General features: G+C 38.7%; 1 protein-coding gene across 1 annotated transcript in view; it reads right to left on the bottom strand.

Moving 5' to 3' along the window:
• The window catches only part of COL6A3 (collagen type VI alpha 3 chain), a 129,412-nt gene extending 109,004 nt beyond the window's left edge, over positions 1 to 20,408 (bottom strand). The window contains 1 exon segment of the mRNA XM_081338786.1: positions 20,256 to 20,408. The gene's annotated coding sequence lies outside the window, so the exon portion shown is untranslated.
• Positions 20,409 to 24,405: the final 3,997 nt, after the last annotated feature.

Genomic DNA, 24,405 nt, shown 5'->3' on the forward strand with positions numbered 1-24,405 from the left:
GGCGGGGGACTTCCGGTGGCTCCGCGGCGACGGAGACAGCCTTCCCGGGCTGCCCGCGGCTCAGCTGTTGTTTTTTCGCCCGAAACAGCGCCGATCAGCTGTTCGGGCGAATTTGAAGCCCCCTCCTCGGGAGAAGAGGAGGGGGCGAGCTCCCAGGTAGGGGTAGAGTTCTCCAGGGCCGCCTGAGCTTATGGCTTGGGCGGCTGAAGGATTGAACTCCCCCGTAGCCTGGGCTGCTCCCAGCTGGCCGGCGCCTCTGCTCCTGATTCTTGGAGCAGAGCCAGGCGTCTGCGACCACCCCTGCCTGAAGGAATGACTATGGATTAAAGGAGCAGGCAGAGCGATACAAGAGGAAAAGGTGATATTTTACTCTCCAGCTTGATGGACTTTTTTGGATTATAAATCTGAAGTGAAAGTGCGTCGCATTTGGTAAAAGATGGCGGCTAAACCACCCCCTAAAACTCTTCGGAGTGCTGGAACTTCTCCTGTGCAACAATCATTACTGCAGGCGCTGCATCCTCCTGATGTATTGACATCAAAGGACTTACAAGATGCTCTTGAAAAACACGCCCAGGTAATTTTGGAATCAATTAATGCTAGATTTGTACAGATGGAGGAGAAATTGGAGAAATTGGAGGAGAGAATGGAGGAGAGGATGGAACAGAAGTTCAGAGTGATGAAGGCAGACATTTTGTCTTCAGTGTGTAAAGTGGCTCGCTGTGTGGAAGAATTGGAGGAAAAGCTAGAAGATCTGACTCAAAAGAATGCTATATTAGAAGCAAAAGTATTGGAGAATGAAGATAAAGTGGAAAAGGAACTGAGTCTTGCTCAATATTACCAGATGCAGTTTGCCATTAGAGTTAGAGGCTTAAAGGAGAATACCAAGGAAGATCTAAAGCAGCTGGTTTCTGAGGCTTTTGAAGAAGTGTTGAATCAGCCAGCATCTGAAATAAAAGGAGGCATGGATAAAGTGTTTCGTGTGAATTCATGGATTGCTAGACAGAGAAAGTTGCCTAGAGATGTGGTGGTATATTTTGCAAAAAGGGAAACTAGAGATGAAGTTATACGAGCTGCTTATGATACTAAAGTTGTGATTGCTAATCAAGAAGTTTTGGTCTTAAAAGAAATTCCTCCAAAGATTTTAAGGAGAAGGAAGGATTTTACATTCCTTGTGCAAGAGCTCAAGCAACGAGATATAAGGTTTAGATGGGAGATCCCAGCTGGGTTGATGGTGACGCACGAAGGTAAAAGGTACCGTCTGGTTACTGTGATGCAAGCGCGTGATTTCTATAATAATGTTTTAAATGCAACGCCATTAACATCTCTGGAAGCTGAAAAGGGATCTGGAGAAGGAGTGCATCAAGAGGTCGAAGGTGGTCAGATAGAAGACAACGGTGTTGGAAGAGATCAAGATACAACTTCGTCGGATGATTCAATAGAACAGAGGGTGACGTGTGCTGCTGCAAAACGATCTAAGAAGAGAAAATAGCAGGATTTGCAGAAGTCTATGGAATTTCTACGACGTATTCATAGTCAAGTATGGGAGGTGGGAAAAGATTTGGGTGTAGACGCAATATATTTTTTACATGTGGTGGTTTTGTGGAAAGGGTGAGGTTTTTTTGGATTAAAGTTTGGTGGAATATATAGAAGATTTCCAAATGGAGGTTAAAGTTTTGTTCGCAATTTTTTTATTGTTTGGAATAATTATAGATGTGCTGGAAGAGGAACGGCCGATTACAGAAGAGTGGACTTTAAAGTTTTCTGATCTGGTTGAGGTGGTGAAGATCTTGGTTAATTTGAAAGATTATTTGTAAGAACGTTATATCATGTAATGGACAAAAAGGGATGGAGTCTATTTAGGACAAGTATAGGTTGAGAAGTATTATATAGTATTTGAATAATTCTTTTTTCCTTTTTTTCTGTTCTTTTTTTCTCTTTCTATTTTGGGGTTCTTTTTCCTGTTTTTAATGTATATTTAATATTATTAAGGTTTGTCTTATTCTATATAAGCTAGAAAGTGTTTTTTTTATTTTAGTTTTTTATATATATTTAATATTGCCAAGGTTTGGTTTATCCTATATAAGCTAGAGAGTGATGGATTTTAGAATTTATAGTTGTTAGTACATGGTTGCTTATGTTTGCCTTTCTTTTTTTTTTTCTTTCTCTTTTTATATATATACCTTGTATTCAGCTCTGGGAAGTCGGGGGGGGAGGGGGGAGGGGGGAGGCAGGGGGGGGGAGGAGGGAGGGAGGGAGGGGGGGAGGTAGGGGGGGAGGAGGGAGGGGGAAGGGGGGTTTTTTAAAGGAAAATTGTATTTTAAAACTTTTCAATTAAAAAAAAAAAAAAAGATTGCCGGCGGGTAACACCCAGGGGGAGGGCCTTCTCTGTGGGTGCACCTGCCCTCTGGAACCAGCTGCCCACAGAGCTCAGGACTGCCCCCGACCTTCGTTCATTTCGCCGGGACCTGAAGACCTGGCTCTTCGAGCTCCCCGGCCCAGGCTGAGAGTTTTTAATTGGGGTTTTATATTTTTTCAGGGATTAAATTTAATTCTTTTTAATTGTTTTTAATTTTTGTATCAATGTTTTAATTACCCTGTAAACTGCCCTGAGTCCTTCGGGAAAGGGCGGTATATAAATCCAATAAAATAAATAAATAAATAAAATTTGACTGCAGATTTTTTCAGAGAAGAAAAGGTGGAGGGAGAGTCACTTCCAAGGACTGTTTTAGATTTTTGTTTCTTTTTTTAAAAAAGGTCCTCTGCTGGGATTTGAATTTAGAATAGAATAGAATAGAATAGAATAGAATAGAATAGAATAGAATAGAATAGAATAGAATAGAATAGAATAGAATAGAATAGAATAGAATAGAATAGAATAGAATAGAATAGAATAGAATAGAATAGAGCTGAAAGGGGCCTTGGAGTTCTTCTAGTCCAGCCCCCTTCTCAGCCTTGGTGGAGCAGTGGGCTAATGCCTCCTTAAGTAACACCAGCTGCCTGCAATTAGTGCAGGTTCGCATCCCACCAGGCTCAAGGTTGACTCAGCCTTCCATCCTTCCAAGGTAGAAAAAATGAGGACCCAGATTGTTGGGGGCAATAAGCTGACTTTGTAATAATGCCGCTTGGGGGGGGGCTGAAAGCCCTATTAAGCAGGCATATACATAGAATGAAGGCTATTGCTAAGCATATTGATTTGTGCTTTAGATTGTAAGCCACCCTGAGTCTTCGGAGAAGGGCGGGATATAAATGGGATTTAAAAACAACAACAGGAGAACCTATATCATCTCAGACAGGTGAATGTCTAGTCTCTTCTTAAAAATTTCCAGTGATGGAGCACCCACGATTTCTGGGGGTAAGCTGTTCCACTGTTTGATTGTCCTCACTGTCAGGAGGTTTCTCCTTAATTCCAGGTTGCTTATCTCTTTGATCAGTTTCCAACCATTGTTTCTCATCCTTCCATATGGTGCTCCAACATGCCCCCCTCTGCCTTGTGGCAGCCCCTCAGATACTGGAACATTACTATCATGTCTCCCCTATTTCTTCTTTTCTTTAGACTAGCCAAACCCAAATCCCACAGCCGTTCTTCATATGTTTTAGTCTCAAGGCTTCTGATCATCTTAGTTGCTCTTCTCTGAATTTTTTCCAAACTCTCAACATCTTTTTTGTGATATGATGACCAAAATTGGTTGCAATATTCTAGGTGTCATCTTACTAGGGTTTTATAAAGCGGTAATAATACTTCTCATGGTCTTGATTCTATGCCTCTGTTTATACAACCCAGGATTGTATTAGCTTTTTTGGCTTCTGCTGCACACTGCTGGCTCATAGTCAAGTGATCGTCCACTAGGACTCCAAGGTCTCTCTCACAGTTACTGTTTTCAAGCAAGGTCTTGCCCAATCTGTATTTGTGCCTTTGGTTTTTTCGTGCCTAAATGTAAGACTTTGCTTTTCTCCACATTGAAACTCATTTTGTTGGGTAGGGTCCATTGTTCAAGTTGGTCAAGATCTTTTTGGATCCTGAGTTTGTCTTCTGGGGTGTTGGCTACTCCTGCCAGTTTGGTGTCATCTGCAAATTTGATAGGTTCCCCTTCTATTCTCTCATCTAAGTAATTTATGAAGATATTGAAGAGTTCTGGGCCTAAGACAGAGCCTTGTGGTACCCCACTGCTTACTTCTCTCCATGTAGATGTAGTGCCATTGAGGACTACTTGTTGAGTATGGTTTGCCAGCCAGCTACAGATCCATCTGGTGGTGATGTTGTCTATGCCACCTATTCCTAGTTTATCAAGGAGTAGGTTGTGGTCTACCTTGTCAAATGCCTTACTGAAATCTAAGTATACTACGTCCAATGCATTTCGTTGGTCTACTAGTATAGCCACTTTATCGAAGAATGAAATAAGATTGGTTTGGCATGATCTGTTTTTAACAAACCCATGCTGGCTAGTAGTTATGACTTTGTTTGCTTCTAGTTGTTCATAGATCTGTTTTTTGATTACCTTTTCTAGGATCTTCCCACATACTGATGTTAAACTGATCGGTCTGTAGTTTCCTTGGTCCATTTTTTTTCCTTTCTTGAAGATAGGGACCACATCTTCCCTTTTCCAAACCTCTGGTACTTCCCCGGTGCTCCAGGATTTTTGAAAGATATGGTGCAATGGTTCTGAGATAACATCTGCCAGCTCTTTCAGAACTCTGGGATGTAGCCTGTCAGGTCTCGTTGATTTATATTCAAGGTTGGATAGGTGTTCCCTTACCATTTTCTTGCTTGTTTTATTTTTTGTTTCTAGTACGTCTTTTGCAGTGGTTTTTTGGTGTGTTGGGCTATAGTTTCTTTTTGTGTGAAGACTGACAGAAAGTATGAGTTAAGCAGCTCCGCTTTCTCCTTGTTGCCTGTAATGTCCTTGCCACCTTCTCTGTTTAGTGTGCCTATAGTTTCCTTGATTTTTTTCTTGTTGTTAATATGTTGGAGGTAACTTTTTTTATTGTCCTTGATTTCTATTGCAAGTCTTTGTTTGTTATGCGCCTTTGTTTTCCTGACTTCATCTTTGCATGTTCTGGCTGCCTGCTGGTAATCAGCCTTAGTTATGTGTCCCTCTTTCCATTTTTTGTATTTGTCCTTTTTTGTCTTTTAGTTTGTTAGAGAGATCTTTCTGCAGCCATGCTGGTTTCTTCTTGGATTTCTTGTTTTTCTTTCTCAGTGGTATTGTGCTAGTATGGGCTTTTGTGATCACATTTTTCAGGGTTTCCTATGCTTCCTGGGTTGTTTTCCCCTTTAGGATTTTCATCCATGGGATTTTTCCTAGGTTCTCTCTGAGTTTATTAAAGTCAGCTCTTTTGGACTTCTGGTTTGCTGACGTGGCCTCCATGGACACCTGGAAGATGAGCTCCGTCTTCCTCGTCCAATTTTGCATCACTGGGGGACCCTGAAAAAGGTTGAAAGTCGCCCTGTAGGGGTGACCAGCAAGGAGGGGCCCTCGCTGGATCACAGGATAGTGGTAACTCTCCTGCTAGAGCCAGCACAACTGTCCAAACTGGCGGATGAAAGAGTGGCCATAGTAATATGGCCCATCACTAGGCTGTGGACAGCCGAAGTCACACTACCAGGCAACTTTAAAGCAGCATGAAAGAGATTGTGTGAGATCTACCTCTCTTAAATCCTAATCATTTTTTACCTGCATAAGCTGCTAAAGTATTTTTTCCCCTGTGGAGAGGGAAGGGAGATTTTAGCCCTCCATCTAGAAACAGTGGCGATAAATCATTCAGGGGAGTTTAAAACATTGAAAAAATAACTGGATCCCAATCAGAATTTTATTTTCTAAAGTTTGTGGACTAAAAGATTTTCTATTCTTTATTCTTTACGTTCTAATTTTACTGAAGATCTAGGTGTCATGGTTCCAATTAAAAAGACACATCAAAGAGTACTGCATAATTATTTATTCTAAAAAAGTCTATAATGAGCAGAACAGAACATCGGCACTCATGGATGGATGCCAGAATCTGAATTTTCCTCCCCTTGACACACCACATCATACATAATTTCCCTCCCTTATTTACATGTCATGAATCATATTTACCAATTAATTTAACACACGAAGTTTCACTTCACTTCTGAAGCGGCTATCCCTTATCTTGTCAAAACATTCAGGTTGCATTCCACCCATGCTTTTGTGTTTCAAAACCAAACAGTTAAAGCAAAAGGCTGCCTCTTATATTGTCAGTGCAAAAACATGTCAATGTTTGCAGCATTGACATCCGGTTCCCCCTTACAAAAGGACAGATCCTGTAATGTAAATAAAACACAGGTTAAGGGCTGACTTTTGGTTTGTTGGAGTGTTTCTCATAAAACTTTTTGATAAGTCTGTCAGCTTTCACATCACTAGATTTCACCCAAGTGGCTTCAGACAATGGGTATCCCTTCCATTGTACTAGGTACTGCAATTTTCCCTTAAAGATTCTAGAGTCAAGAATATGTTTCACTTCATAGTGGGTCTGACCTGCTACTACAAGGGGTCCTTACCGATCAATGGTTCAAAAATAATCAAACCTCCCTAACATGCAGGGATGGTTTGGCATACAAGGGGGGGGGAAATTGTATCTACCTGAAGCCCTCCGTCTCAATGTTCTCAAACACAGCCATGATGTAAAACAGGCTGGACACTTCGGATATTTAAAAACTCTACATCTCATACACCGGCAATTTTGGTGGCCAGGGCTAAAACGAGAAGTAGAAAACTATGTCAGGAGTTGTACCATATGTGCCACCATGAAAAGAATTCCAGGGAAACCCCCCGGGCTACTGCAGTTGGTGGCAGACCCTTCTCAACCATGGGAAGAAATAGCTATGGACTTTATTGTAGACCTACCCAAAAGTAGAGGAAATACTGTCATCTGGACTGTGATAGATCTGTTTTCGAAGCAGGCTCATTTTATCGCCTGTAAAGGACTCCAATCTGCACAACGACTGACTAAATTGTTCCTGAAACATATCTACTGACTGCATAGTGCCCCTAAGCAAATAATTTCAGATAGAGGAGTGCAGTTCACAGCAAAATTTTGGAGGAATTTTCTTAAATTATTTGTACAAATAATATATCTAGAAAGATATACTGTAGAATTGGTTGCAAAAAGCAGTAACTGTAATTTAAAAGAGAGCTTAGAATAAGAAAATGTATATTTAAAAAGCATATATCAGGAATATGTGTATGTACAAGAAAAGTAAATGTATACAAAGTACATTTTTATAATGTAGAATTATGTTATGTAAATTAAAGAAAGATGTGTAAAAAACCTTTGTATGTTATAATGCATTCTGAATGTAAACTATTATGGCATTTCCTATGATTAAAATAACTATGAAAGAAGAAATGGCAGACTATTTTTAGCATATTATTTCATATAGGAATAAAAGAGCAGATAAAGCTTACACTTGTATGCCCTTCCCAAATTAAATTTCTAGTTTGTCGTAATTCTTGATGGTCTTGTTTCCTGTGCACAAGAATGATATTATTTGATTTTTGTATGAAGAAACACATAAAATTACCCTTTCTGCTGTATAGTAAATCCAATATATTGTTTTTCCAATGCTGCAAAAACTAAAGTAATAATATCAAGATGCATTTTTAAAATGTCAGGATTTTTTTAGACTCAAGTAAGTTTGTGTGCCAACTCAGTGCTTATGACTAATAAGGATGATTAAAAATATGTAGAAAATTCAGAAAAGGGATGAAAGGAGAGAATTTAATTTTTTGTTGCCTCAGTCAAAGAGACATTGGTTTAAGGAACAGGTCACTCCTCACTTGTTCTAATACTACTTCTTCAGAGCACTAGTTCTACACCAGTCCCATGGAAAATTACAAGTAAACAGAAAAGGGAGGATACAGGTTAAAAAAATCCTAGTGGTTCTGTCATAAAAGAGGTGTATATGTATTTTTTTATACATCGTATTTATAAGTAAGCTTCTGATATTGCACTTTAAGCTGGTAAGAGGAAAATGACTTTTTTGGGGGAGAATAAGAAACCTTTCAGAGCTCAACAAGCTTTTGTATGTAATAAGAATGTTACCAACCACATGTTGTCCACCCATGCCACTCTTATGAAATACAGACTTCTAGGGTCAGGAAAAATTTATAGAATTCTACTGCTGATCTTCTGAATTAAAAAACAGCTAACAGAGGTTAGTTCAGTAGAAAACTCGCAGGGCTTGGCTCCAGCACAATTTATACAATGGGACTAAGAATGGTAGGTGAATGGCTCAAAAACAAGTCCTTCTGTACAAATCCATTTGAAATACATCTGCAAATCAAGCTAAGAGACCATTTAGCCCAGCATTCTATGTCCCACAGTAATCAACTGGATTGTTCAGGAAGGTTGCTGTTTGGACAAGAAAGCAACAACCCCTTTTCATTGTTATTTAAGATATACTAGCTGTTATTCAACAGGTAGTGAACAATCAGCAACATTATTAACTACAGATAGTTTAATTCTCTCTAAATTTGTCTGTTTCCTTTCTTAAAGGTAAAGGTAAAGGTTCCCCTGCACATGCGTGCTAGTCATTTCCAACTCTAGGGGCCGGTGCTCATCTCCGTTTCAAAGCTGAAGAGCCAGCGCTTGTCCGAGGACGTCTCCGTGGTCATGTGGCCGGCATGACTAGATGTCAAAGGCACACGGAATGCTGTTACCTTCCCACCGTAGTGGTCCCTATTTTTCTACTTGCATTTTTACGTGCTTTCGAGCTGCTAGGTTGGCAGGAGCTGGGATGAGTAACAGGTGCTCACTCTGTTACGTGGCACTCGGGATTTGACCTGCCAAACTGCCGACCTTCTGATCGACAAGCTCAGCATCCTAACCCACTGAGCCACCACATCCCTTGTTTCCTTTCTTACAACAATCTAAATAAATTCTCATTATCACCTCTGGTCACAGGAAAGCCTATGCTCATTGATTATATTTTATACTGAACAGTGTTTCCTCTTATTGGTCCTGATTCTTCACAAGTTTTTTAACATTGTTTCACAGAAAGAAAAACTTTTATTTATATTTTCATACTTGGTATGATTTTATATACCTGTGTCCTGTCTCCATTCAGCCTCATGCACTGTAAGCTAAAAGGTTCAAAATAAAATTTCCTGACTGGGTTTGGCTTAGCTACCAAACATCTCGCTAACCTTTTTTTGGTTTTTTTGCATATTTCCATCTCATATCACTTTGAAGGTATGCTTTTTTAAAAAAAAACACATTTAAATTTTTATTTAGGTAATTTTTTTATAAAACCCAAAAATCATTTCTTCACCAGTTACTGCCTTTTAAGATTCCATTAATATTGTGAATGAAAGTTCAAACTTTTTGAATGTTAGGGTGTGTCATTTTGCACTGACAATGTTTACTATGTAAGAGAAGGATGGAGTAGAGAGATGGCTCTGAGGAAGAATGAAAAATGGGAAAGAGGGATAAAAAATAAGCACTTTCCAGAAACAGAGAACATCTACATACAAGAGTATATTCATGTCCTCAACAACACATCTTTACAAGTGTTCCTTATACAGTTATTTATAAATACATTAAATAACTGAGATGTTATTACATCCCTTTATATTATTCACTGTTAATGTTGAATCATTAACTAGTCTCTTTTCATCCTTGTTTTATTTCCATCATATACCACTCTTACCACATTCAGCAACTATATATTTGTGCAAAAATGCCATAAAACAGGCCAATCCATTTTCATCATTCATTTCCTCTAAGTAAATAAATGTACAAATGAGCTTTCTTCCTTACATTCATACACTTCACAATGTCCTGCCCAAGAACAAACTTCTTATTCACACATCTCCTACCCAGCCATAGCTGCACTGTAGTTCCCCAATTTTGATCATTGCCACCCCCTGTATCCTATCAAACACTTCTCAGATGCACTTCACGAACTAATTTCCTGCTTTTTGCATTCACTCTTGGTATTTTCTCCTTCCTGTAGGGAAACAGTAATGGCATTCTTTCAGTCATCAGGTACAGATGGAGTTTCCACACACATGGAACTAGTCAGATACTCACTCCATAAGTAAACCGCATTCATATTTTAATATATTTCCAGTTACAAATCTATGCCTGAATCCTTCCATTTTTCAACATTTTTATTTATGATTTCCTTTTATTCCAACCAATGTTCTTAGAGACAATTCATTCACAAATATGTAAAGTATGCAGAATGAAAATAAATTTTAATGAAGAAGCTTGTTTATTAGCTGAAATTAACATATGGTTGTGAATATGAAAAACTGAGTGAAACCAGATTAACAATCATTATCAGAAGACATTATAAAACTTTTCAGATCTGTACACAAAATTATTCATATTGAATAATTGTTCCTTAATTGGTAAAATGCTCCTGCTTCATGGTTGATTTCACTAGTAGCTCTGAAGGAATACCATTTTCAGATTTAAGATAAAAAGGATGAAAAACACTGATCAAGCACAATTTGCCCCCCTCCCCTATACCAAAATGCCTTATGAAGGTGCAGTTTGAAGGAGATTTATCATTTAAATATTAATTTTGAGAAAAGTGTTTTTAATTTAACATTAATTTTGGCATAGTTAATTCCATGTTATCTGTGATTTAAGTCATATCCGAGGGCCAGGTTCATGAAGACTTGCATAGATGGGCTGGCTATATTGATTATATAAACTTAGCTATTCTGATTTAGATCAGAGGGCCAGGAAAACAAATGATAGGATCCACTTTCTTACCAGAAATCTTTCTCTGGTGTGGCCCATGCAGGCCTGTTGCCTATATACAAAAAGGACATACAATATTTGCCTGCAAATTACAACCTATCAGCCTGTTAAGCATAATAAGCAAGGTCTATCTAGACATCTATATAATAAACTAATTGATTGGATTGATTCAGAGCATAAACTGGCTGATGTGCAAGCAGGCTTAGGTCTGGATATAGACATCCCCTCATATTTCAACATCTGGTGAAAAATATACATCTAAAGCAGTGGTGGGATTCAGGCAGTTCACACCAATTTGGCTAATTTTTTGTTGGCCAGGCCCAGAACGGACTTCTGGAAGTGGCATCCACACAGAGAACCGGTTGTTCACATATTTGAATGCCACCACTGATCTAAAGTAGACTCTACACCGTACTCTGCATTTATTGATTTTATATCTATATTTGATCTAGTTCCCAGAGCAAGGCTCTGGACAAAGCTTCTGCACACCTTCATTGACAGATGGTTACTTTTGCTCGTGCATAACCTCTATATTATGAGAACTGCAGATTCAAAGTCCATTGCAGTATGCAGGTCACTATACTAATGAGATGGATGTTTCTTAGCCCCTCCTCTGTTAATAAATATATAAATTCAGTTGTCTAGATCTTTTTGGATCCTGAATTTGTCTTCTGGGGTGTTGCCTACTCCTGCCAGTTTGGTGTCATCTGGAAATTTGATGAGTTCCCCTTCAATTCCCTCATCTAAGTCATTGATGAAGATATTGAAGAATACTGGGCCAAAGACAGAGCCTTGTGGTACCCCACTGCTTACTTCTCTCCATGTAGATGTAGTGCCATTGAGGACTACTTGTTGAGTATGGTTTGCCAGCCAGCTACAGATCCATCTGGTGGTGATGTTGTCTATTCCACCTTTTTCTAGCTTACCAAGGAGTAGGTTGTGGTCTACTTTATCCAATGCCTTACTGAAATCTAAGTATACTACGTCCACTGCATTTCGCTGGTCTACTAGTTTAGTCTTCCCATGTATTGATGTTAGACTGATTGGTCTGTAGTTTCCTGGGTGCGGTTTTTTCCCTTTCTTGAAGATGGGAACCACATCAGCCCTTTTCCAGTCCTCAGGTACTTCCCTGGTGCTCCATGATTTATGGAAGATGTGGTGCAATGGTTCTGAGATAACATCTGCCAGCTCTTTCAGAACTCTGGGATGTAGTCTGTCGGGTCCCGGTGATTTATATTCATCAAGGTTGGGTAGGTGTTCTCTTACCATTTTCTTGCTTATTTTAATTTTTGTTTCTAGTACGTCTTTTGCAGTGGTTTTTTTGGTGTGTTGGGCTATAGTTTCTTTTTGTGTGAAGACTGACAGAAAGTATGAGTTAAGCAGCTCCGCTTTCTCCTTGTTGCCTGTAATGTCCTTGCCACCTTCTCTGTTTAGTGTGCCTACAGTTTCCTTGACTTTTTTCTTGTTATTAATATGTTGGAAGAAACTTCTTTTATTGTCCTTGATTTCTGTTGCAAGTCTTTGTTCATTCTGAGCCTTTGCTTTCCTGACTTCATCTTTGCATGTCTTGGCTATCTGCTGATAATCAGCCTTAGTTATGTGCCCCTTTTTCCAGAGGGGTGGAGGGGGACATGGAAAGATTAACCATACACTCTGTTCAGGAAACCCTCAGATCTAGCTTTGCTTCTTCTGTAACTGCTTGGCTTTAGTAAAGTATACTTTTGACTAACCATGAGCTGAAGAGTCTTGCTTTCTAACTGACCAAGCTTGGACAACTGACACCTAACAGCATCTCTGACCAGGAGTTGTCTCTTAGTAAATCCCATGGAAACTATGATTTCAACATTCATGAGCCAGTTTAAGATTTCATGATCTTCATAATAACCATGTGTTATCTCAATTACTGGGGCAATTCATTTGGGTAGAGATGATCATTTTCCAATGAAGTTTGATTTTTTTTCCCAGTCTATTCTACCACCACCCCTCTGGAGACCACTAAGATGGGTTACATCGGAGTTGTATGGAATATGAGAAATTCCTGAATGTTGTGAGTATTTGCTGGAAATGTTACAATTATAGATTAGGAGTTTAATCCTCCATCTTGTCCTACCATTTGTCCTACCATCCACCTCAGATTTTGTGGCTGAGAACATGGGTAAGACTGTCATGGCAACTCCAGGATTATAACCCTTCTCCTTTATGGTTAATATAAATTAGCTAAAGGGAACTGATTAGGTAAGTCCGGGGGTTAGTGAATGCAACATTGTATAAAGGAGTATCTCCTACTACTCTTCAGGTCTCAATGATGGTAATTTCTGGACTGAGGAGGTTACCTTAATTCAGTGAGGAACAGTTTTTCTTAGCAAAATGATTGAGGAAGTGGTGTCATCCCTATTACAGCTACTTCTGGAGATTGATTGATTTATTGAACAAATGTATATGGCTACCTATCTACCATCTTAATATCTAGACTCATTCCAGGCTTTGCTCTGATCTGATTTTAGAACAGAATTGGTCTTGGTCAACCTAATGAATTCCATTTATCAGGAGAGGGACTTGATGAGAAAAACACATAAGGCAATAATGCTACAGAAAGCTCTAGAAGACTTGACTTAGGCCTCCAAAGAGCAAAAATATAATATTAAGTTATAATGTTGCAAGAAGAGAAAATATTACATATATGACTGGAGATTCACCATTAACTGTTTTAAATGACTTTAAATGAAGCAAAATATAATTATTGTACTGGTCTCAGCTCCTGCTTATGGGATGGGGGAAATCAGCACAGCAATCCAAAGACAAGGGTGAGCAAAATAATGTACCTCTTCTCCATGAGGAATAAGATTAGAAGATAATATAAGAGCCTTTTCAAAGCTAGCTTGACTTCCTAATTTTTTTTGCTACACTTAATGAATTATTCTCTGATTTGTTTTAATTAATAAACATGTTTTTAAAAAATTACTGGCTTAAAACCAGAGTTAAAATTACCATACTCAGGTATAGGTCTGAGCTTCAGAAACCCAATAAACTGGAAGTTAGCCTGGAAGTTTAACAAAGCTGCTCCTTATGTCTATTTCAACTTATCCTACATGACCTTTTTCTTGTTCCTTTTTACTTAATCCAGATGGAGATAATGCACAGGACGAGAAAGCTGCTATAGCTCATTCTGGTCTTGTGAGAAAGGAACTGTGCAGACATATGTGTAAACTACATTTAATATTCTCTCCCTAATTTGTTATATTATGAACTCTTATATCTTATTTTTAGACTACCCACACAGATAGATATGTCAGAGCTTTCACTGAATTGATGGAGTAGTATTAATAATACAAATATCACCACCAAAGGAATAGGAATAGGGAAATGAATTCTGGGAATAAAACAAAATGAATATTATCAATACATAGCTTGGGGGGTGGAATAGGTCACATTGCCACATTTTACAGAATCCAGCAGTTGTTGGAGACTTATGGCTCTTTCGAGACATCATATGACATGGTATCTCCGTTCCCACCCTTTCTCCAATTCTGCAGAACATACAGAGGAATTAAGAATGACAGTCACTAATTCTATCCCTTTAAACTGAGCCAAAAATGTTAGTCTTGAAACTGCTGACTTGCATTATTCTAGGTTAAATACGAATAAACAATACTCACTATGTATTTAAACAGATACACAGTTTATCAAAAGAAAAACAACAAACAAATCAAAATAGTTTATTCCAGAAAGTGGATTCCAATAGGAATCTAAAATACCTTCTAAAAATAGAAAAAAGATATCCCTCAAACAAAGCAGAGGATTCTTAATACTTTCCAGACACGGGATAAAGGCATCAGATTAAATGTGGCAAACATGCAAAGACCATACAGACAGGATCTGATCAAGGATAGCAGGAGGTTCAGGCACAGATTTGAGGAGGTATTTCTTTCCTTTGGGACAGCTATGAAGGATTGGGGAGTTGAGATACAACTGAGAAGAAGGATGACTTGATGGGAACCATTCCTGGGAGTTAAGTCAAAGGAAATTGTAGGACTACCACTTCTTCTTTCTCAGGCCTAGAAAGTTTGTAAGGAGTCTATGAATCACCATGAGGAAAAGAACCACACATGGATTGGCAGAAACTCTGTCCTAACCGAAAAATCCCACTGAAGCCACTGGAATGATTTGAGTCATTCCAATTTTGGTCAAGAGCAATTGGACATATAGCCAGGAAGTGATTTTTGGCCAGGAATACTTTTCTCACCAGACAACTGATCAGGAAGAGAGTACAAGAGAAAACCTCAAGGCATTTGGCCTGGCTTCTCAAAATTAGTCATAACAGACATCTCCCCAAGTAAAAGCTTTCCAAACTATTCACGGATTCTTCTTCACTTTTAAATTTGTACTTTATTATTCTTTCTGTAACACACAGTTGATTCACTAAAATTATACATGGATTTGATGCTTTACCTCTTTCATTGTCCAACTAGACCTCAATAAAACTAGTCTTAGTTATGCAAAGGAAACTGTTACCCATTGGCATGAGAGAATCAGAATTCCTGCATCCACCTGGATCTAATTTTAATCTCAAGAAACAGCTTTCAATGTTCTCAAATGAAAATAACATTTGGTATCTCTCCAGATACAGCTGGCTTACAGTCAGAGGTCCTCCTGAAATCACAGATTATTTTTGAACCGCATGTGGAGACCAGGAAGGCCTTTGCACAATTTTAACTTGTATGTCAGTTGCAGCCATGGTCACTCATTAGCAGTGATGCTGGTTGCCCATGTAACATACTGACTGATAGTTCACTTCTAGATGCAATTCAAGATGGTGCTTGCTATCTTTAAAGCTCAGAGCCTGATTATATTTGAAGTTACCGTCTCCAGGTTGAATCTGCCTCTCCAGTGAAATCAGAAAAAAAAAATGTTGTTAAGGAACCCATCATCAAAGGAATGCCAACTGTAGGGACTATTGTGGAGCATCCTTAGCGATGGCTCCTCTCTTTTTCAACACCTCTCCCCTGATATTCAGATTAATAATTCAGCTATGTTACTCACAAAGATGGAACTTGGGTCTGGGTTACCTAAGGAACCATCTTCTTCCAATAGTGTCTCCCTGTCCAGTTCAGTTGAGTAGATTGGGGGTGCTGAGGGCCCTGTCAATCAAGGAATATCAGCTGGTGGGGATCACGCTGTCTCCTCAGCAATAAATCCTTCCCTCTGGAACACTTTTCCTCTGAGGATGACCCCAACTCCATTAGCCTTTCATAATGCTCTAAAGCAGGGGTGTCAAACTCAATTTCATTGAGGGCCGCATCAGCATTGCTGTTGCCCTCAGGGGGCCGGGTGGGTATGGCCAGGCTGGGCGTGGCCTAGTGGGTGGGTGTGGCTAGAGTGCGTATGGCCTACTGGGTGGGCATGGCCAGCTCTACATCGTTTGCATCAAGGGTGCTTATGGGGGCCTGGGCAGGAGTGGGACAGATCTGAGGGTCTCTGGCAGAAGGAGGGTCTCTGGGCCAGGGCCAAGGCAATGGGGGCCATTCCCTCACTGTTTCCAGGATGGCTTCGCGGGCCACATGAAACCACTTCGCGGGCCAGATCCGGCCCCCGGGCCTTGTGTTTGACATGTCTGCTCTAAAGCAAGGGTCTCCAAACTTGATAACTTTAAAATTTGTGGATTTCAACTCCCAGAATTTCCCAGCCAGCATGGCTAGCTGAGGAATTCTGGGAGTTGAATCCAACAAGTCTTAAAGTTGCCAAATTTGGACACTCTTGCTCTAAAGACCTAGCTATATGTATGAGCCTGGGACCCTGAAAGTGTTAGGGGCCACATTACCTACCTGAACTGTTAATTTTTATGATAATTCTCTGTTGCCTATATGTATAATTTGTGTTTTTAGGGTTTTAATTGTGGTATTGTTTGCCACCCAGAGTCAACTGGATTTAGAAGAATAACAATAGAAATGGAAAATAAATAAATAAATAAATAAATAAATAAATAAATAAATAAATAAATAAATAAATAAGGAGGCACAGAGTCTAGTTGAAGGGTTCTCCTTCCCACTTTCCTTTCTGAGCAGAGTGATATCAGGAGCCTGGCTTCAGACAGAATACTGTTGTCCTCACAGTAGAAGGCAAGATAGTGTCCGTCCATCTCTCCTCTTGGAAAACTTCATCTTTCCTCTGTTTCTGTTCCTGTTCACTGTCATATAAACACTATTTCTCCTACACTCCGACATTCTCTCTCTAAAAAATTGAAATTTTTGAAATTTCAAAAAATATATATTTTGTAAAATTGAAAGTGCTCCATCACTGGTAGGTTCTAAGAAGACATTGAACAACCACTTGTCTGGAATGGTCTAGGGTCTCCTGCTTGAGCAGAGGGTTGGACTAGAAGACCTCTAAGGTCCCTTCCAACTCTATTCTGTTCTATTAATTCTGACAGTAGTTGCTATAACATCTACAGAAGTGGTTTCTCCTACTCTTGACCATACTTTGTGATAGATAAATCATAAATGATCCTGACAGCCAGGTTCCTTTTAAACAGCAGTAAAAATCCTCCATAGAAGTTTAACCCCAGAACAGCAGAAAACAGGAAGCAGAGAGAACAATTTGGGAGGAAGCCAGAGGATTTTGTTCTAGGTGTTATAAGCCAGAGGCCCTATCTGTAAGAAAGCATTAGGTCCTCAAGAGCAGTTCCCCATCCTTGATGAAAGATCATGAAAACACTGACTTTGAACTATGCTGAATTATGAATCATAGCAGGAGCAAAGAAATAGATGGGGCATTAGGTCCTATAAGCAAAACATCTTTTGTTGTTTCTTACTTTCTAAATGGGCCATTTTTCTGTCATTATATATCACCTATAAAGTTTAACAGAAAAGAAGCACATTCACCAATGTTATCCCCCCAACATCACCACAATTCTATACCACAAATGGTGACTTGTTTACAAAGTAGAATACAGCAGAAAGTCATGTAGGGACATAAAAACAATTAAATTACATCAACCAATTAAAGTTTCAATGGATCCAATTTAGAATGTTTTACTGAGTGCTTCACCATGTTTAGGATTCAGTTCCAAAAGGCCTTTTGGAGGGCAAAGGAATGCAAAAACAGCATCTGTTTGTAACTCTTGAAAGTAGCTGGGTCTTTTCTTGGGGTTGCATGGCAGCTGCAGAAAGCAGCAACCCAGCAGTAGAAAAATCACTGCTCCTTTGAAGAACTGCAAATGGATGGACTGTTCAGGGTTCTGCACACTTCGAAGGCCTTTTCTGAATTGATTCCAAAGTGCTGCACAGTTCTACCAAATACCCACAGAAATTGTCATATCACAAATGTCAGAGAGCATTGAATTTTCTAGTACCATATTCCATATAATTTCCAACATGTCACAGGCAAGGTAGAATAGGAAGATAGTAAGATAGATAGTAAGCATAAATTGTCATATCAAGAATGACCATCCAATTCTGTTATTGTCTATTGTGGAAGGTTCTATTAAAAACTCTACCAGTTAATTTGCAACCAAGAAATAGTTTTGCTAGCACAGCAAAACTTAACATCTTCTGGGTCAATTCCTCTCTCTTACAGTAGTCCATAGTATTATATATGGTGCTTTAAGTACATAGTTTCAGTCATCCATAGCAGCCAATTTAGGTCATACAGGATTATCTCCATTCTGTAGAATGGGCTGAAGCTGGCAGAGAAGGAAAAACCTATCTAGGCCATACAAAAACGTAAATGAGTTTGTTATCAAATAATTAAATGTTACTTATATTTGCATATTAAATGTTACTTATGTTTGACATAGAATAATAAAAATTCCAAATTTAACTCATCACGTTTTTAAAAAATGTAGCTGTATGAACATATTTTTGTTACTTCCCCACCCATTCCAAATTCAAGATTTGCCACTTAAGTACTAACATCTCCTTTTCAAAAAAATGTCTGCTTTATAGAATGTAAATTTAGTTGAACTTCTTGGAAGTTTTAAATCCTTTATAAATAATAAAATGTAAAACTCTCTGCTCCTTTACTTGAAACATTAAGCATTCTTAACAAGAACGATAATTCAGAAACTGATCTAGAATAGCGCCTTTGAAAACCACATTTCAGATTCCTTTCAGTATAATTGCAACTATTTCCAGAGATACCAAATTGCTTAATTTAACTTTTCAACTTGAATTACTTCACAAGACAAACAAGAATTCATACTGTAGATCTTGCAGTCTATATCAGTTTCTTCCTCCTGCTCATCTTGGAGGTCTTTATTTATTAACCCCTGCAGAGCTGTCTGGTCTCTTCAATTCATTTTGCAACAAAAGAGGCACGTTGCATAGGAAATCTTGCATAGGAAATCTTTTCTCAGGAGCCCATTGTGAGACTGTAATTGTTTAAGATGGACAGTGGCTATGTTTATAAGTATCTACCCTTTGAAATAAACATTTATTTGTGGAAGCATATGGGGGTGGGTCAGCAGAGTAAAAAAAGGTGTGCAGAAAGATAATTGGCCGTGGTGTTCATCTGCCCAGGTGGCTGCCCAATACTCAGAAAAAAGTCTACAGAAACCAAAGTAATAGCTGGATACATGTTTAATTTTGCATTTCCCAACTCTCCCTGATTGAAACTGAGCAATCTTTCCCAGAAAGGCAAGACTTTGTTTCACCTTAGTTTTTACTATGTTTATTCCATCTGCACACCTCCTGTATTTTCTCCCCAAAAAAACATTGGGGAAGAGTGCAGCATTGTTTCAAGATTTAATAGCTTTCCTGAAAAAAATGGAGTGTGCCATTTTCTGAGCTGTCAAGCTACACACTTGTTTACAGGATCTTTTCAGTACTGAATCTGTTATTGTCCCTTCTGAGAATCATCTCCCTTCACTCCTTTTAGTCCCAGTCATTTAGAAAAAGTACAAGGAGAATGCAAAAGAGCAATTTAACTCAGCCATCCCTAGGTTTATTTGTTGTATCTCTGGAGTCAATCCTATCATTTCTCATCAGCTCACACCCCTGCTTTCTGCCCACTCCCCATCATGCAAACAGAACTTTTCAAAGCACAGCAGCTAGAAAAATGAAGAAACATTATGGTTTTCTCTTGAAAGGACAGTAATAGAAATCCTAGATGTAACTTCACCGCAAACAGAATTGACCCCTTAAAACAGAGAATAAAGTTATAAGAGAGAAGACCCAAATCAATACATTCATAAACAGGAGAAAAGAGGTACATTTCGATGCAGATATAAGGATTTTCTCTGTCCCCCTCCTTCTCCCCCTCCCCTCAAGCCATAAAGTCTTCAATGAGCACCTTCCCCCCCCCCAACAATTAACTACTAGCCAATCTTTAGTGCCCATTGAGACTGGGTTGAAGTTGACTGCCTTCTGTCAACTCAACAGATTGAACTGTTTGCCCCCTCCCCACCCCCAGGCACTCTGTCCTGGTTGCTCCTACTACTTCAGTGTGCTCCATCTAGATAATAGCCATAGAACTGACAGAGATTCTCAGATAAAAATCCTTTCTACAAAAAAAGAAAACAAAGTACTTACCCCTGAGTAAATGTAGAATTAACAATTCCAGGACCTTATTGAAGGAATTATCTGCACATTAAACTCATCTTCTCCTTACGTCCCTGGTTCCGCCTGGTGCTTTTCTCCACAGTGAAGGAGAGGAAGCTGGGATTCTGAACAGTAGGGTTTTTTTGCTGATTTTTTTAAAGACAAATCCCTCCAACTGGGTAGGCGCAGTGAAGAACTGAACTGCCTTTTGGTGGAAGAAACTCAAAACGGGATTGTCCCTAATATTACAATCAAGGCCTCCTCACTCACAAACCCAAACTGTAAATGAAAAGCAGATTTGCTCAAACAGCAAATGGTTGTTTCTGCTGACCCCTGTGTGTAAGATGATGTCAGAGTTTAGCATTGCCTCTGTTCTAGTTTTACATGAGCTTTCTGCATGAAGGACCTCCTCCAAGTCACCTTTGAGAAAAGAACTAACATTTTCTGTTTTACACGTTTCCACAAGATGATGCATCAGTTGTTTTGGGGGAGTAAAAAATGGGAAATGCAATTAATTATTACACTTCACTTTTTAAATGTTAGTTCTGAACTGTTTACCTAACTGTAAATTCTGGAGTCTGTGTTTATGACACTCAAATAACATTCTCCTAATCCTATCTTAATTTTATATTTATAACATTGGAAGTGCACCTCAACCTTCTCTCCTGTTTGAAATATATATGAATTTCAAAAAATATATAAAATACAGAACAACAAAAATGGGGTAGAGAGGATTAAAAAATGAAAAAAGTTAAAAAGTGACAAAAAAATCAACAATCTTCTGACTTTCTTCAGTACAGGTACAAATATATAGTAAAGTAACCTCTTACTCTAAATTAAAACAAAAACACTAAATAATCATATAAAAATATAAAGATTAAACAATCAAAATAACATCATGATTATATAGCCAAAAAAACCCTCTTATTCTATGATTAAACATAAGCATAAAAGTACAGTAAAGATATCTATTAGTCAGAATAAAAATATACAATATTTCTGTAATCATAACAAATCTAATTGTAAAATCCTAAAATTAAAACTTCATTTTTATCTTTCTCAAGCAAGAAGTCCAAAAGTGATCTCCAAATAGAAACAAAACTAGAATTTTTTTTGTCTTTTATCAAAATTTCGTCATCTCTGTCAGTTTTGTTAATTTCAAAATCCACTCTTCAGTTGTGGGAATTTATGCATTGTCCATCATTGTGAATATAAAAGTTTCACCATTGTTGTCATATATAGAAACAAAATCCCATCTTTACTTCCAATGTACTAATTCACAATAAAAGAAAGGCTTCTAGTTTTAATTTTACATTCATTTTTAATATTTTCTGAATCAAACAACATGTCTCATTCCAATAATTCTTGGTAGTCACATGTCCACGAATAGTAATAAAAGGTATTGTCACATTGATTACCATTTCCAACACTTATTTCATATTCTTATATCCATCCTGACAATTTTTCAGGAGTTAAATATTAATGACACATCCTTTTATAAAAAAAACTTTAAAATTGTAATTCATTAATCCACTTATTTCCCCATTGGTAGTGTGTGATATTATATCTATTTAATCATACACTCTTTAACTTATTTATCCTCCAGATTTATTTTTAATAAAGATTTATATACTTTGGCAATTAGATGTTTGTCATTAGTACATAAATCCCTTTCAAAGTCTATTTGGCGCTGCTTCTAATGAAGTGGCATTCCCTTCACCTTTGGCTCTGGAGGAATCCTGTTGTGATGTTCTTCTAACATGGCATGGAAGGGTGCATGCCAGCCTGATGTCGGAAGGTAGGTGTCTCTCTCAAAGAAGGCTTGCCTTGGTGCCTCCACCCTTCACATTTGGAAAAGAGGGGATTTGCAGCATGCTCCCTTGAACCAAACATGTTGGATAGGTAAGTTTTATTTTCCAACATTTTGTCTTGCATCCTGACTTGGAGTCTAGACATCTTATCTCTATCCAGAATAGAATACATTACTTGAATTGGCACATTAGTTTCATGGATTATAATACTCTAGAACAGGGCTTTTCAACCTTTTCACATATTGTACTACTTTTAGGACATGATAAAATCTCCGGGTGAGATTCAAGGTGCTGGTGATGACCTATAAAGCCCTAAATGGCATGGGTCCGGATTACTTACGGAAGCACCTGCTGCCAGGGTCAACTTCCCTTCGTCCTGTGCGCTCCCACAGAGAGGGCCTCCTCAGGGTGCCGTCGGTCAAGGAGTGCTGGCTGGCGGCCCCCAGGGGGAAAGCATTCTCTGTGGGCACACCTGCCCTTTGGAATCAATTGCCTGTTGAGCTCAGGTCACGGCTCCCGACCTTCGCTCTTTCCGCCGTGACCTGAAAACCTGCTTATTTGAACAGGCCGGCCTGGACTAAGGGTCTGGGTTTTTTTTAACTATTTATTGTTAGGGCTAAATTAATTTAATTTTACTTTTAACTTTTGTATGTTGTATTTTAATTGTCCTGTACACCACCCTGAGTCCTTCGGGAGAAGGGTGGTATAGAAATTCAAATAATAATAATAATAATAATAATAATAATAATAATAATAATAATAATAATAATAATAATAATAATAATAATAATAAAAATACCACCAGTGCTTAGCAAGGTGTCAAAAACTTGATGACTAAAAAAAAGGGGGATTTTCTGCTTTACTGGTTAGATTCATTTGTTGTTATAGAAATGGCTAGTTTATAATATTATGGAAAAGTAAAAAGGAGGTTTAATGTTAATGCTTCCTTCCTCCTGCAACAGTGGAACTCAGAAGTCAATGTCTTATCTTTTCTTTTTCCCTTCTCCCCCTCACTTTCCCTTTTTCACTCACCCTTTGCTTGCAACCTCCCACCACCCTTTGCTAACAAAAGCCTCTAGCTTACTCTCATTCATGCATAGTTGATTGCACAAGGGAAAAAGAGAGGAAATATTTGAGGTTGTAGTTTGAGATTTGTACTAAAAAAATTTGTATGTTACTGAACTATTGATTAACCCAACCACCACACTGCCTTTTAAATACCTAAATGTAAAATTAGAAAATTAATAAAAAATATTATTTGAAAAAGAAAGAAAATCCCTCCAAAATCTGGCCGTAAATTGAATTCCCCTGTCTGAAATTATTCGTATTGATGTGCCATGCAGCCAGTAAATATGCTTAAGAAATAGCTTGGCTAGCTTCTGGGCAGATGGGAGGCCAGAGCATGCTATAAAGTGAGCTTACTTTGAAAAAAGATCAATTACAGTCCATATTACCACATTTCCGCTACTCTCCGCTAATTCAACAATAAAGTCCATAGCGATCTCCTCCCATGGCTGAGAAGGATCTGCAACAGGCTGTAACAGTCCAGGGGGCTTTCCTTGGATCCTCTTCATGATAACACAGACTGCACTACACAGACTGCTGCCGGCATCAACCTCCCTTCACCCTGTGCATTCCCACAGAGAGGGCCTCCTCAGGGTGCCACCGATCAGAGAATGTCGATTGGTGGCCCCCAGGGGGAGATCCTTCTCTGTGGGCACCCCGGAGCTATGGAATCAGTTACCGGTTGAGCTCCGGACGGCGCCCGATCTTCGCTCCTTTCGCCGCGATCTAAAAACATACTTGTTCGAACAAGCCGGCCTGGCCTTATGGGGGATTGGTGGGGTTTTTTTTTACTGTTATTTTATTGGGGTTTAATATGTATTGATTGTTTTAGTGGGCATGTATTTAATCATTTTTTAACTTTTGTAATTTTGTATTTTTTATTCTTGCCCTGTTCACCGCCCTGAGTCCTTCGGGAGAAGGGCAGTATAGAAATATTATTAAATTAAATTAAATTAAATTTTACATACAGTAGCTCTCCACATCTTTCTTTAAGCCTGGCCATCAAAATTGCCTCCGAACTAAGTGTAGTGTCTTTAAATATCCAAAGTGACCAGCTTGTTTAATGTTGTGACTGTGTTGGAGTGCTTGGGGTCTGAGCGATTCAGGCAAATATAATTTCCCCACTTTCCAAGCTAACCCATCCTTATGGATTAGGATGGTTTGATTTTCCTTGAGCCATTTGTCATTTTTCAGTTTTTGCTTTAATTTCTTCGTCAATGGGTCATGTGGGTTAGGGGACTTCACATATCATTGTTTCCCATGGA

Source organism: Vipera berus, assembly GCF_964194415.1.
Source record: "Vipera berus genome assembly, chromosome: 1".
NCBI lineage: Eukaryota > Metazoa > Chordata > Lepidosauria > Squamata > Viperidae > Vipera > Vipera berus.